The sequence below is a fragment of the Ochlerotatus camptorhynchus genome, unplaced genomic scaffold (genome assembly GCF_037179485.1).
Source record: "Ochlerotatus camptorhynchus isolate MF236.1 unplaced genomic scaffold, CSIRO-AGI_Acam_v1.1 ptg000429l, whole genome shotgun sequence".
In the NCBI taxonomy this organism is placed as follows: Eukaryota; Metazoa; Arthropoda; class Insecta; order Diptera; family Culicidae; genus Ochlerotatus; species Ochlerotatus camptorhynchus.
Genome location: NW_027040915.1, coordinates 767,817 through 780,247, shown reverse-complemented (window position 1 = coordinate 780,247; position 12,431 = coordinate 767,817).

Sequence of the window (12,431 nt, the reverse complement as noted above, 5' to 3'; positions counted from 1 at the left end):
TTGGTGATTGTGTTGATGTTGATGGTTCCGATATTGCAGATGACGTACTCCATCATTGTTGCATATCTTCAGCGGTAATTTGGACGTGTTCGTGTTCGGTGGTGGTGGTTTCTTCTCCGGAGTGTTGCATTTTCTTGCCTGGTGGTTGTCTACGCGAACGTCGGCTGCTGTTCGAGGCTTGTGAAGCTTGTGAGCTGTCCGTTTCGTTGCCATCAGTCTTGCGATGGGATAGGATGGTGCCGATCTGGATAGAAGCCGGCGAGAGTTGTATGACAGCTTGCATTGAGGAGGGTTTTGTTATAGCAGGTGCAACGAGAGGTGGCATCGTGGTTTTCGGTTGTGTTGTTGCAGCTCGTGTCTCGCTTGCTCCAGGGAGATTTGGGGCCAGTCTCGAAGTACCTAGTTTTCTGGTCACAAACGAACTGTGTGCTGTATTCAAACCCGATGATGTTTTTCGTGGATCTACCCGAGATTTGTTTGACGGAGGTTTTATTGGTGCGGGATTGTATGCTTTCCCTTTCGTAACATTTGCGTACGATTGATCTGCTGCAAGCTTCTGCACCAGCAGTTTTTTGTTTTGTACACATGGGATGCCAATGTGTGCAAATTCATGGCAGTACAAACAGGTTTGTCGCTGCCCCTTGTAAACCACCGCAGTTTCCTCGCCTTGAATCGTAACGAGAGAAGGAATGTTCTTCGGTACCACAACACGCGCGACACGAACACCGGTTTTAACAACACCGAAGTCATTGTAACGGTTATCCCATAGTAAAGGCCGGCGCACAATAGATATGTACGTTTTCGGGTTTTTTGACAGATAATGCATGGACTAACTGTCAAAAAACCTGAAAACGTATCTATTGTGCGCCGGCCTTAAGCCTTGAACGTAGATGACATCACTGTATTCGGCGAGGAAAACTGCGATTTCTTCGTTGGAGACGCCTTCGGGTAGCTCAAAAAACTTCACCTCCACCGCTCCATCCTCCATCGTAATTCGTAGTTTGTAGGACTTTCCGTCAAACACTAAGTCGTGCTTACCATCGTGTTGCTCCACGATCTTCTCGGCAAGTTCGAGGTTGGTAACCTTCACGAAGGTACATCCAAGCCGCCTGCTTGGCTGGAGTTGAAGCACATTTTCGCGCGTAAGATCTTTCGCGACGAACTTGTGGATCTGATCATGGGAAAGATGCTTCGGAAACTGCGAATAGTCGACGCGAAACATATTTTCGTGGCGCGGCATCGCGAGATGTGACGTCGCGGCAGAGGCGAACGCGATACTTGGTACGACGGTGGAAAATAACCGACAAAAACGTACAAAATAGTCTGTGAACGACTTCCAAAATCTGCTCGTCCGAAAACATCGACTGATCGGCTCAGAAGTTGAGCACTAACTGCCTTCATTCAGACTGGATCTATTGATTTAAATTATTTAAGTTTTATTCCAGCTCTTTGATAACGGAACATCATTAGATTTATACTGTAATGATTCACTCTTACAGCTTTCGCCCTGGTTTTGTCTGTTGATCAGATTTGTTTGAATTGATTTTCAGCTTTTTGGTGTTGGCAGTCGCGGGCGGTCAGTTTTGCTCATGCTCATGCTCTAAGTTTATTTTCAGCTTTTCGATGATGGAACGTCTTCAGATGTATATTATAATGATCCACCATTTTGTTTAGGCTTCAGGAAAATCCAAGTATAATGCATGATAACACTGATTCATTTAAAACCATGGTCGCATCACTTATCAAGGTGAATCCAACGAACCCAACTTACCAACAAGTTTCCTGTGTCTTTTGTTGGGGTGCAGAGGTAAACACGACCCACAAACTACAAAGGTCACTCTAATATTCCTTCCCTACTCCCACCTGATTGCAAGGGCGTGACCGGCGCCTTTATTGATCTACAAAATATGGAGTCACTGACACTTGAACAATGAGAATAGACAGTCACTTCTAGCCCCATTCAGTTGATTCATTGCACAATTTCACTGATTCTGATCAATCCCGGAGCAGCAACCATTAATATTTGCAGTCAGTCTAAGCTAAGCTGATCTATTCTTCACGATTCAGCAATTCTGCAGGATAATTAACATCAGATTAAAAAAAAAATCTGTACGTAGAATTGCATAGTATGATATCATCGCCTGTGATAATGGTGTAGCTCACTGGCATACATTTTTTGCTTTAGTGACATAGACGTTTTGCGCGCATTTTGGTTTACACGGTGGATTTTTAGTTTTTTTAAGTTTTCAAATTAAAAATAGTAGTAGAGCCATGTTGTGTTTAGGGTCAGAAAAACCATTTATTCTTATACGAGTTTGAATTTGTGTAAAAATTTCTATAATTTTAATGTGAGCTGAAGAGCTGTTCAAAAGCATCGGCTCTCCTTAGTGAGCTGGACGTAACTGATCCGCTCAATCAGATGAGCTGTTTTGCCGAATTCTAGTGTAGATGCTGAGAATCAACGTTGGACACCATTTTGAAATACAAGATGGCGACCATTGGTTTTCGAAAAACTGTCAAATACCCCACAATATGAGTATTTTCCGAAAGCGACAACGTGTAGAGTTCGAAAATCGAAGTTTAACGTCATTTTGAAATCCAAGATGGCTACCGTGCGGTGGTGTAGTGGTAAGCGTGATTGCCTCTCACCCCAAAAAGTCTGGATTCAATCCCGCCGCCGGGAAGGGAAGTAAAGGCGTTGGTCCCCGTTTCATGAGTTGATGGGTCGATAGGGAGCTGCCTTCCTGGTGCCGGTAGCATTGGTACTCAGTGCAGAAACAAGATCGATGGAAAACAAATCAAAGAAAAATAATGGTTACCATCGGTGCTATAAAATCTGTCAAATACCTTACAATACTGCTTTTTGTGTAATGTAAATGACATGTAAAGATCGATTATATAAAGATCCATTTTGGGATGCAAGATGGTGGCCATCGATTTAAGAAATACAGTCAAATACCTTACAATATGGGTATTTTCCGAAAGGGAAAACGTGTAGCGTTCGAAAATCGATGATGGACGGCATTTTAAAATCCATGATGGCAACCATCGGTTTTAGAAAAAAAAGTCAAATACCCTATAATGTTAAGCATTTGAAAGAGCGTATTTTTTCGATATACAGTCAGGAATCCTTATTGCCAGATTCCTTATTTCCGGTATCCCTTATTACCGGATCCTTATTGCCGGGCTATCCGCGAATAAGGATACCCACAGCTTATGAGATTTTCACTAATAGGGGCTGTGGTGGATTATCTCATTTGTTTCAATATATAGAGCTATACTGTCTTAGACAAAGTTGTGGTACTGGGATAGACCAACAAGCCTGTGTTGTTGAATTCAGGTTTAATTGGGAACTACGCCCCTAGAGGCGCTTCACTTTTATGTTACTTATGACGGGAGCTATAATATATGGATCATAGGTCCAACATAAAATATTTCGTGATCCTGGCCATATAGAAAGTTACTGTCTTCAGCAAAGTTGTTCAAGTGACCAAGTCCCTTTGGATGGTGGCCATATTAGTTCAGAACTCTATCACTACACAGCGCTAGTGTGCACGTGAGCTTGCTATATAAGCTGTATCTCAAAATCCTGGCCATATAGAAAGTTACTGTATTCAGCAAAGTTGTTCAGGTGATCATGTCCTTTTGTATGGTGTTTATATTAGTTCAGAACTATCTCCCTACGCTGCGCTAGTGTGCATGTGAATTTCCTATATAAACTGTATCTCGAGAACCTGACCATATAGAACGTTTCTGTCTTGAGCAAAGTTGTTCAGGTGACCAAGTCCTTTCGAATGGTGGTTATATTAATTCAGAACTCTCTCACTACGTGGCGCTATTGTGCACATGAACTGCCTTAATATGTTATGCGTGGAAAGCTTGTCCATATAAGATGTTGCTGTGCAATGAGGGGACAGGAACCGGAAAAGGGATGATGTGTAGAGGTCGGAAATCGATTTCGGACGCCATTTTAAAATGGAAAATGGCGACCATCGATTCAAGAAAAACTGTCAAATACCCAACAATATGAGTATTTCTGGAAAGGAGACGACGTGTAGAAGCCGGAAATCGATGCCAGACGTCATTTTGGAATCCAAGATGGCGGCCATCTGTTCAAGAAAATCTATAAAATACCCTACAATATGAGGGGAGGACGTGTAGAGACTGGATATCAATTCTAGACGCCATTTTGAATGTCAGCTTGCAATGTATGACGTGTATAGGCCCAAAATCGATGTCTGTCACCATTTTGGGATCCAAAATGGTGGCAATTGGCTTTCGAAGGGACATTTAGTGGCTATGGACAGCCTCGTATCAGTTCAGCACAGTTAACGTGGACCGTTTACGAGGTAGGTTTGGCGATAATCCACTAGGAAGATGAATTTTGTCTAATTCATGTTTTAGGGTATGTTGGAGCTCAAAATCTTGTCTCGCATTGATTTTCCTGAATAATGCTTAACAAGCATATTGCGTTTAATTTGTATAATTTGTATAACGTATCACTGAACAAGATGGCAACGTTTTGACTTCCCTTAGCAAACCTTGCATTTTTGCACTCTGTTCGACATTGCTGTCCAATGTGCAGAAGGTTTCGAACTCGAAGAGCTGATTTATTTTGAACTCAATTTCTGTCGTGGTGGGATGAAAATATAATCCATATTCGTTGTAGATGGGTCCAGTTTGCTAACAGTTCATCTGCTGTAGCCGGTTCATCTCTTATGATTTCGTTGATTTCACTGTGTTTGTTATCCCCGGCGCACCAAACTTTCCGTGAATTTGTTGAATTTCGGACATGATCTGCAAATCCTCGTTGTCGTCTTCATTGCATTGTGACTTCGCGAAATACGACGGAAGAATTTTCTTCGAGCAGTTTTCCAATGTGCTTTGTTTTATGTCCTTTAGAACCACATCTAAGCAGTTGAAACAATTCTTGAACTACTTTCGTGTATCCGCTAGTGAAAGGCCTTCATTTTCGGTTGTTTCCAGAACAAAACTGTAACTTCTCTTGACATGCTTTAGGTTGAAATTTTGGATGATGCCTTGATCAAGGGATTGAATTATGTGTTGATTATGTTGATATTGCTTATGTTGGGCGGATGCAACGGAGCGTTATCAAGGAGCAACAAAGCCTTGAAGCTAATGTTCTTGGCTGCGCAAAACTCCTCCAACTGTGGTGAAAAGCGGTCGTTTATTCAGTCCTCAAATAATTCTCGGGTCATCCAACCTTTCTTGTTGCCACGCTAATGCCCAGGGAGATTTACTTTCTGTAAATTTCGCTTTAGAGAAAAACATGATTGAGAACCTTTGTTTGTCCCCTTGGTTAAGGCAATACTGAACACTTTCAATTTATTTTTTTAACCAACGATCAAATGACATCAACTTTTGGCCTCTACACGTCTTTCTCTTTCTCTTTCCAGAAATACCCATATTTTAGAGTATTTAACAGTTTTTCTCGAACCGATTGTAACCATCTTGGATTACAAAATGGCGTCTTGCATCGATGTACAGCCTCTACACGTCAACCCCTATCCGGAAATACCCATATTGTAGAGTATTTGACAGTTTTTCTTGAACTGGTGGTCGCCATCTTTTATTCCAAAATGCCGTCTGGCATTGATTTCTAGCCTCTACACGTTATCCCCTATCCGGAAATACCCATATTGTAGGGTATTTGACAGTTTTGCTTGAACCGATGGCCGAAATCTTGGATTCCAAAATTGCGACTGGCATCTATTTCCGACCTCTACACGTCATCCCCTTTCTGAATATATCCATATTGTAGGGAATTTCCAGTACAACAACTTTGTCGAAGACAGTATAGCTCTATATATTGAAACAAATGAGATAATCCACCACAGCCCCTATTAGTGAAAATCCCATAAGCTGTGGGTATCCTTATTCGCGGTTCCTTATTCACGCCCCCGTTACCCCGGCAATAAGGATTCCTGACTGTAATAATAATAATAAAAGTGATTAGAAATATATTATTTTAATAATTCATACAAAATCAATTTACCTTTGGTAATTTTATAAAATATAATTGAGATCATTGATTTCTTCATTTTCTTCTTCTTCTTGTTCTTCGCATTTTAAACTTATTGCTTAGCTCATATAAGCTGTGACTATGGCATTACCAGACACTCCCGGGTAACTAGCTCAGTAGCATGAGACCCCTGAACTGTGTCGCAGGGCCGGCATGTTACTGGGTATTCGGAGGGGCTACGCGGACAAAGTATGAAACACAGGAATATTCACATTTTCTAAAACATTTATTTGCCCTTTTCTGTGGCGTGTGGGTGTGGGTTTTCACATATATGTGGCGTGTATGCGAGAGTTTATAAACGGTACGGTACTCACTGTTGCAGCAGAACCTCCTTCGGCGTCGCGACGCTGGCGTTGGCCCACACGGCTGCTCCTGCACTACCGTGTGGCCGGAAACTTGCGGCGCGGGCTGCAGACAGTGTAGTTGCCGCTTTGGGAGAATGGCGGATCTGGTGGCGTTCATCAGCCACATACGGCTCAGCAGGCGTTGCTGGCTCGTTTGGCTGGCAGGCGTCTTCCGTCGTTGACAAAATCGGCTGACCGTGGCATGGCCACCTTGGTTGAGCCGAGACGGGACCCTCCTTGGCAATTAAGGCCACCGGCCTGAGGGAATCGTCCCTGACGGACGATCGAGGATCATTTACTATTAGGCTCGGAAGCCATCTTGACTTCCGAGCCGAGCCGTGTAAAACCGTTTTGTTTACGGTACGAGGTGTACATGTTGTACAAAAGCACAAGAAGTCCTGAGAATTCAGTCAGGGAAATTTCCGTCAGGATAATAAAATTCAATTACCTGAACGGAGGTAGGCTTTCCAGCCCAAACCCCCACAAGGGGGGGGGGGGGGGTTTATTGTATATGCACTACACTTCACGATACCGGTCTACACGGACGCCTGATTACTTCTGCCAATTAGAAGGTTTTTTCTTTTACAACATGGCCACTCGCATGCCTTTTGCCGATCATTCTCTATTTTTAGCTTAATTGTCCTCTCTTTAGTATCGTTCGAGTGTTTTTGCAGCGGTACTAACCCTCTCGCTGCTGTGTGTTGCCTTCTGTCTTTTAAATTAAAATACGTGAATTTTCCAAACAACAACAACTCATACAAACAAAAATCCACGGATTGTAACCAACTGGTTACACTATCCACTACCCCGATGAAAAATGTAAAAGCACGAAGTGATTTTGCATTTTTTTTTTTATCAAAACCATCTTTGGCTCAAACGGTGTTATGGAAGTGCAACCGCATCTCAAACAATCAAAACAAACTATTTACAATCTACTTGAAAACGCGAATTCATAATCATACTATTTACATACAAATTAAAATAATAAATTAAAATCAAATTTTAAAATAATAATAAAAACGTGCACTACTCATTTATTTTACACTAATAAATTACAAAAATCATCCCGAACCATGGGTAAACCTTCATATAAACATATTTACAATGCTGCAGCAAAACAATTTTACAACCCTATTTCTAATATTTACATAATTTACATTTATATCACTTTCGATCTTTCGCATTGGTAGTCCCCCTTGCGCAGGCGGGATTTACCGGCGGGTGAACTGTCATTTGATCGATTAGTCGATCAAGCGATCAGTCACCGATGACAGGTTGTCATACGGCATCAATGTGTAAATAAACATCTGTCAAAGCATATCGCCATGAGCAATGTTTATGTTTCGTGTTATTTATGTTGTGTTGTGTATTTTATTTCGTTGAAATTGGCCAAATTTCAATCGAAACGAGGTAAGTAAATAAAGATACCGACTAAGCATATCGACATTTATGCTTCCTGTTTTTCTTGTAGGTGTATGTGTGTATAAAAGTGGATTGGAGCTCTAGTGGATGGATTGTTTTGCTGCCAGTGCCAAAATCTTCCTGGGGAAGATCTGCCTGCAGAAAACCCATGAAATCCTGGGATTACCGTGCTAGCCATCTTGTATCCACAAGATGCACTGCAGGTGAGTAAAGTGCGCACAATAATTCAGTGAATTAAAACAAATTGCCGATCGTTCAAATTGATCGATGCATAAAATGGTCAACATAAGTTGACAAGTGGGTATTTTCTGCAGTCTTACCGTAACAAGTGCAAAGAAAGAGGGCAATACATGCAATTCCTCGATCTTTCACTGTTGTTGCTGGTACGAAAATCCCTTGTTCCATCAACAGGAACAATCAATTATGATCCGGTGATCCATAATTGATTTAAATGGAGTGTTGAACTCCTTAATCAATTGAAAGCACAAATAAATTTTCTCTTGAAAATTTTAAAACAACTTTGCAAGTGACTAACGATTACCTCCTTATTTCCATTTTAGGACAATCGATCCCTAGGCCAGTGGATCTGACGAAAGCGGTGGTATTTGGGCAGGATATATGTATCGAGGTTCCGAGGACATAACTAGATGACTCCTCGCCAACCTGTGCAGCCTATTCCCGGTTACCTGCCTCATCATTCCACCTTTATGTACCAGGGAAAATGATTGTAAGCTTCCTAAAAATAAAATAAAGTGGCTTCATTATCTTTTCAAGCGCCGCACGACCCTTCTGGTCTGGGCAAAAGTAAGAAATAGTTCATGAAAAAGAAAAGTCTAGTCAATGTCAAACATTTTGTGAATGGTAAGTATGAGTGTGCTGCTTTTACTTAATGGATAATACATCACAGGTGAGTATGTATGTACGGTAAGTATAGTACGGTAGAGTGATTATGATTTTTAAAATATAAATTTGGACGAACACGAACAAGTTAAAATCGTTTGAACTAATTTTAGTTTGTGTCCTCTCGTTCAGGACCTCTTTTGATTATACAAAATATTCAAACTTCTAAACATTTCATCGATTAAGTTTCCAGTGTGCGGTTTTAGACATTCGTGCTAAGCACGGATCCCTGCCACCTCCCGTTGGAAAATCCTTAGATTTTCATACTTTAAGCGATCCTCCGAGTACCTTTCACGATTTTACGTCGGTCGCCAATTGTGACTATGGCATGACCAGACACTCCCGGGTAACTAGTCCAGTAGCATGAGACCCCTGAACTGTGTCGCAGGGCCGGCATGTTACTGGGTATTCGGAGGGGCTACGCGGACAAAGTATGAAACACAGGAATATTCACATTTTCTAAAACATTTATTTGCCCTTTTCTGTGGCGTGTGGGTGTGGGTTTTCACATATATGTGGCGTGTATGCGAGAGTTTATAAACGGTACGGTACTCACTGTTGCAGCAGAACCTCCTTCGGCGTCGCGACGCTGGCGTTGGCCCACACGGCTGCTCCTGCACTACCGTGTGGCCGGAAACTTGCGGCGCGGGCTGCAGACAGTGTAGTTGCCGCTTTGGGAGAATGGCGGATCTGGTGGCGTTCATCAGCCACATACGGCTCAGCAGGCGTTGCTGGCTCGTTTGGCTGGCAGGCGTCTTCCGTCGTTGACAAAATCGGCTGACCGTGGCATGGCCACCTTGGTTGAGCCGAGACGGGACCCTCCTTGGCAATTAAGGCCACCGGCCTGAGGGAATCGTCCCTGACGGACGATCGAGGATCATTTACTATTAGGCTCGGAAGCCATCTTGACTTCCGAGCCGAGCCGTGTAAAACCGTTTTGTTTACGGTACGAGGTGTACATGTTGTACAAAAGCACAAGAAGTCCTGAGAATTCAGTCAGGGAAATTTCCGTCAGGATAATAAAATTCAATTACCTGAACGGAGGTAGGCTTTCCAGCCCAAACCCCCACAAGGGGGGGGGGGGGGTTTATTGTATATGCACTACACTTCACGATACCGGTCTACACGGACGCCTGATTACTTCTGCCAATTAGAAGGTTTTTTCTTTTACAACATGGCCACTCGCATGCCTTTTGCCGATCATTCTCTATTTTTAGCTTAATTGTCCTCTCTTTAGTATCGTTCGAGTGTTTTTGCAGCGGTACTAACCCTCTCGCTGCTGTGTGTTGCCTTCTGTCTTTTAAATTAAAATACGTGAATTTTCCAAACAACAACAACTCATACAAACAAAAATCCACGGATTGTAACCAACTGGTTACAAAGCTTATTATGTGCTCCCAACTTATAGCGAATTCGTTTATTATCGGGGTTGGAACCAGTTCCAACCCAGTGCGAAACCGAACTTTTTGACAGTGCGAACCTCAACCTGAGCTAGGTTTTAAAAACAAACGAGCAAACTGACGTTTGTCAGAAAACAAGCAGACCCAATCTTGATACCCGATCCAGGTTGGAACTGAATAATAAACGAATTCGCTATTAGTGTTCTAGATGCGCTTCGCCAGTTATTAATTGAGAGCTTTCGATGCCTGTACCATTTTTGCATTAGTATAATGGTGTGGCAAGTAGGAAAGTCGAGAAATTTTCAAACCCAAACAAATTCTAGACGGACCGGGAATCGAACCCAGCCATCTCCAGTATAGTCCAACTTTACTTTGGATGTGAGAGAAAATTGGTCAGCATGTAATTGAAAATGTTCATGCTGACTAAAAAAAAGTCTAAGAGAGTGAAAACGTAAGAACTGCTCTCAAAAATGTATTCCTCTAATTGATGCAAATATCAGCATAATATTCCCTTCCCAATCCCATTTGGATTGTGAGAAAACGGGGGGGGGGGGGGTCAGATCAAGTGTCCATAGGAATCAAAAGAATCCAGTTTCCCCTATATGGCTTAGCACATTTTGAATAAGAATAACACCTACATGATTTATTTTAGTGTTTTCTACACGATATTGCAAAAATATGCGCTGAGGCCCAAGAGGCTCTTAGCCCAATATAGGTTACAAGCTTCGTTTATAAATAACCCAAGTAACAATTTTGGTTCTATCATAGTCTTGTACCTCATACAGTGATGGAAAAGTACGCAAAAACTCACTATGACTCGTTGGTGAACTTCGTGAAATATCTCGAACTTTTCCAACACTGACCCCATGTAGATTTTTATAATTCTATAATATCTAAAAACTTCTCAAAATCCCACCTTCATCAACTGATATAAACCCAACATACGCCCATTACACTCCTCAATAAATTCTAGTACATTTGACTGCACTTCTCGTCTGTCAGGAACTGAAGCGCTCTCCGGATTCGCTCCTCAAACCAGTTTTTAGTACCCATTACCATCACCTGATTGTCAGATTTTCCCGCGCGAAAACTCTAGCGCACTCACACCATTTCAATCGCAATTTGTAGTATCACCGCCTGTCAACGTGCGTCCTCGAAAGCATGAATGAAACCAAAGAGAGAATCCTCATCGACACCCACATCGGCCAGCGCATCCCTACTCGGAGCGATTTTCCACCCGGAGCGCTTTCTCTTATAACTCACCCACTCACTCACTCACTTATTCAAGTTAAAAGCCACTGAACTGGTCGGGAAATTCGTATCCCATTTTCAGAAGCCGAACAACCTTCCAAGAGGTAGGAACAACCGGGAAACAGTTCGCGATCGTTTCGCTCAGAAATCAGTTTCGGGAAGCCTGTGGCCACAGGAAAGGTGGGGAGCGGGAACCAGCACCTGGTGCGCGTTCCTCTTCAGGAAAAGATACATTTGAGGTGTGGGTTTCACGGGAAAAAAAGTAACAACCGTGCAGCTGGATTTCCGCCCCATCAGTGTAAAATCCTTGAAAAGCAATCGTCCCGAAGTGAATGTGAAACTGCAAACGACGGAAAAATGCGTTTACCACCGCCCATTTTCAGGGTGGGGATAGCGTGCAGTGTGAAAATGAAGTCGGATGTTGTTGGAAGTGCAATTGTGTGCGGTTGCTGTTTGGGAATTAGTGAAGCAAATCAATGAAATATCGAAGAAGTTTGTCAGGCAAGTAGGAGGAAATTTGTGCATCATACTGCAAATTACCTGTCTGTGGGGGGGGGGGGGAAAGAGCGAGAGGGTGCAGCTGAGGAAAATTTCGTCTTGCTACTGGTAGGGTCGGTGGTTTCCTGAACGGGTTCTTAAAACATAGGAAAAGGCACAGCAGGGAAAGAAGTGCACCAAGTGTGACCGATTCAAGCTGGTTTTGAGTGAAAATGTTGAATAATTTATTTGTGCATTGAAAATATGGGTGGATAACAGGATGGAAATCCGAATCTCCAGCTGAGTGAAAAAAAAATAAGCAGTGCATTTGGATTATGACGCCTATGGATTGGGTTTAATTAAAGTGTACATTTTGCAAATCAATCCCCAGCTTCAGCCAGCACAGGCAACTTTGGTAGTGACAAGAGTGAGAGAGAGAGGAGAGTGATGAACTCATCCCAAAAATCTCCAAGATGCTATCAAAGAAAAAGGGATGCTAGAAGAAGGAGGAACGCCAGCTGACTGAGGTGAAACGAGCGGAAGCGTCGCAATGTGTAGTGCAGTGTGCGTGGAAAAGAAGCTGTGAAAGGAATG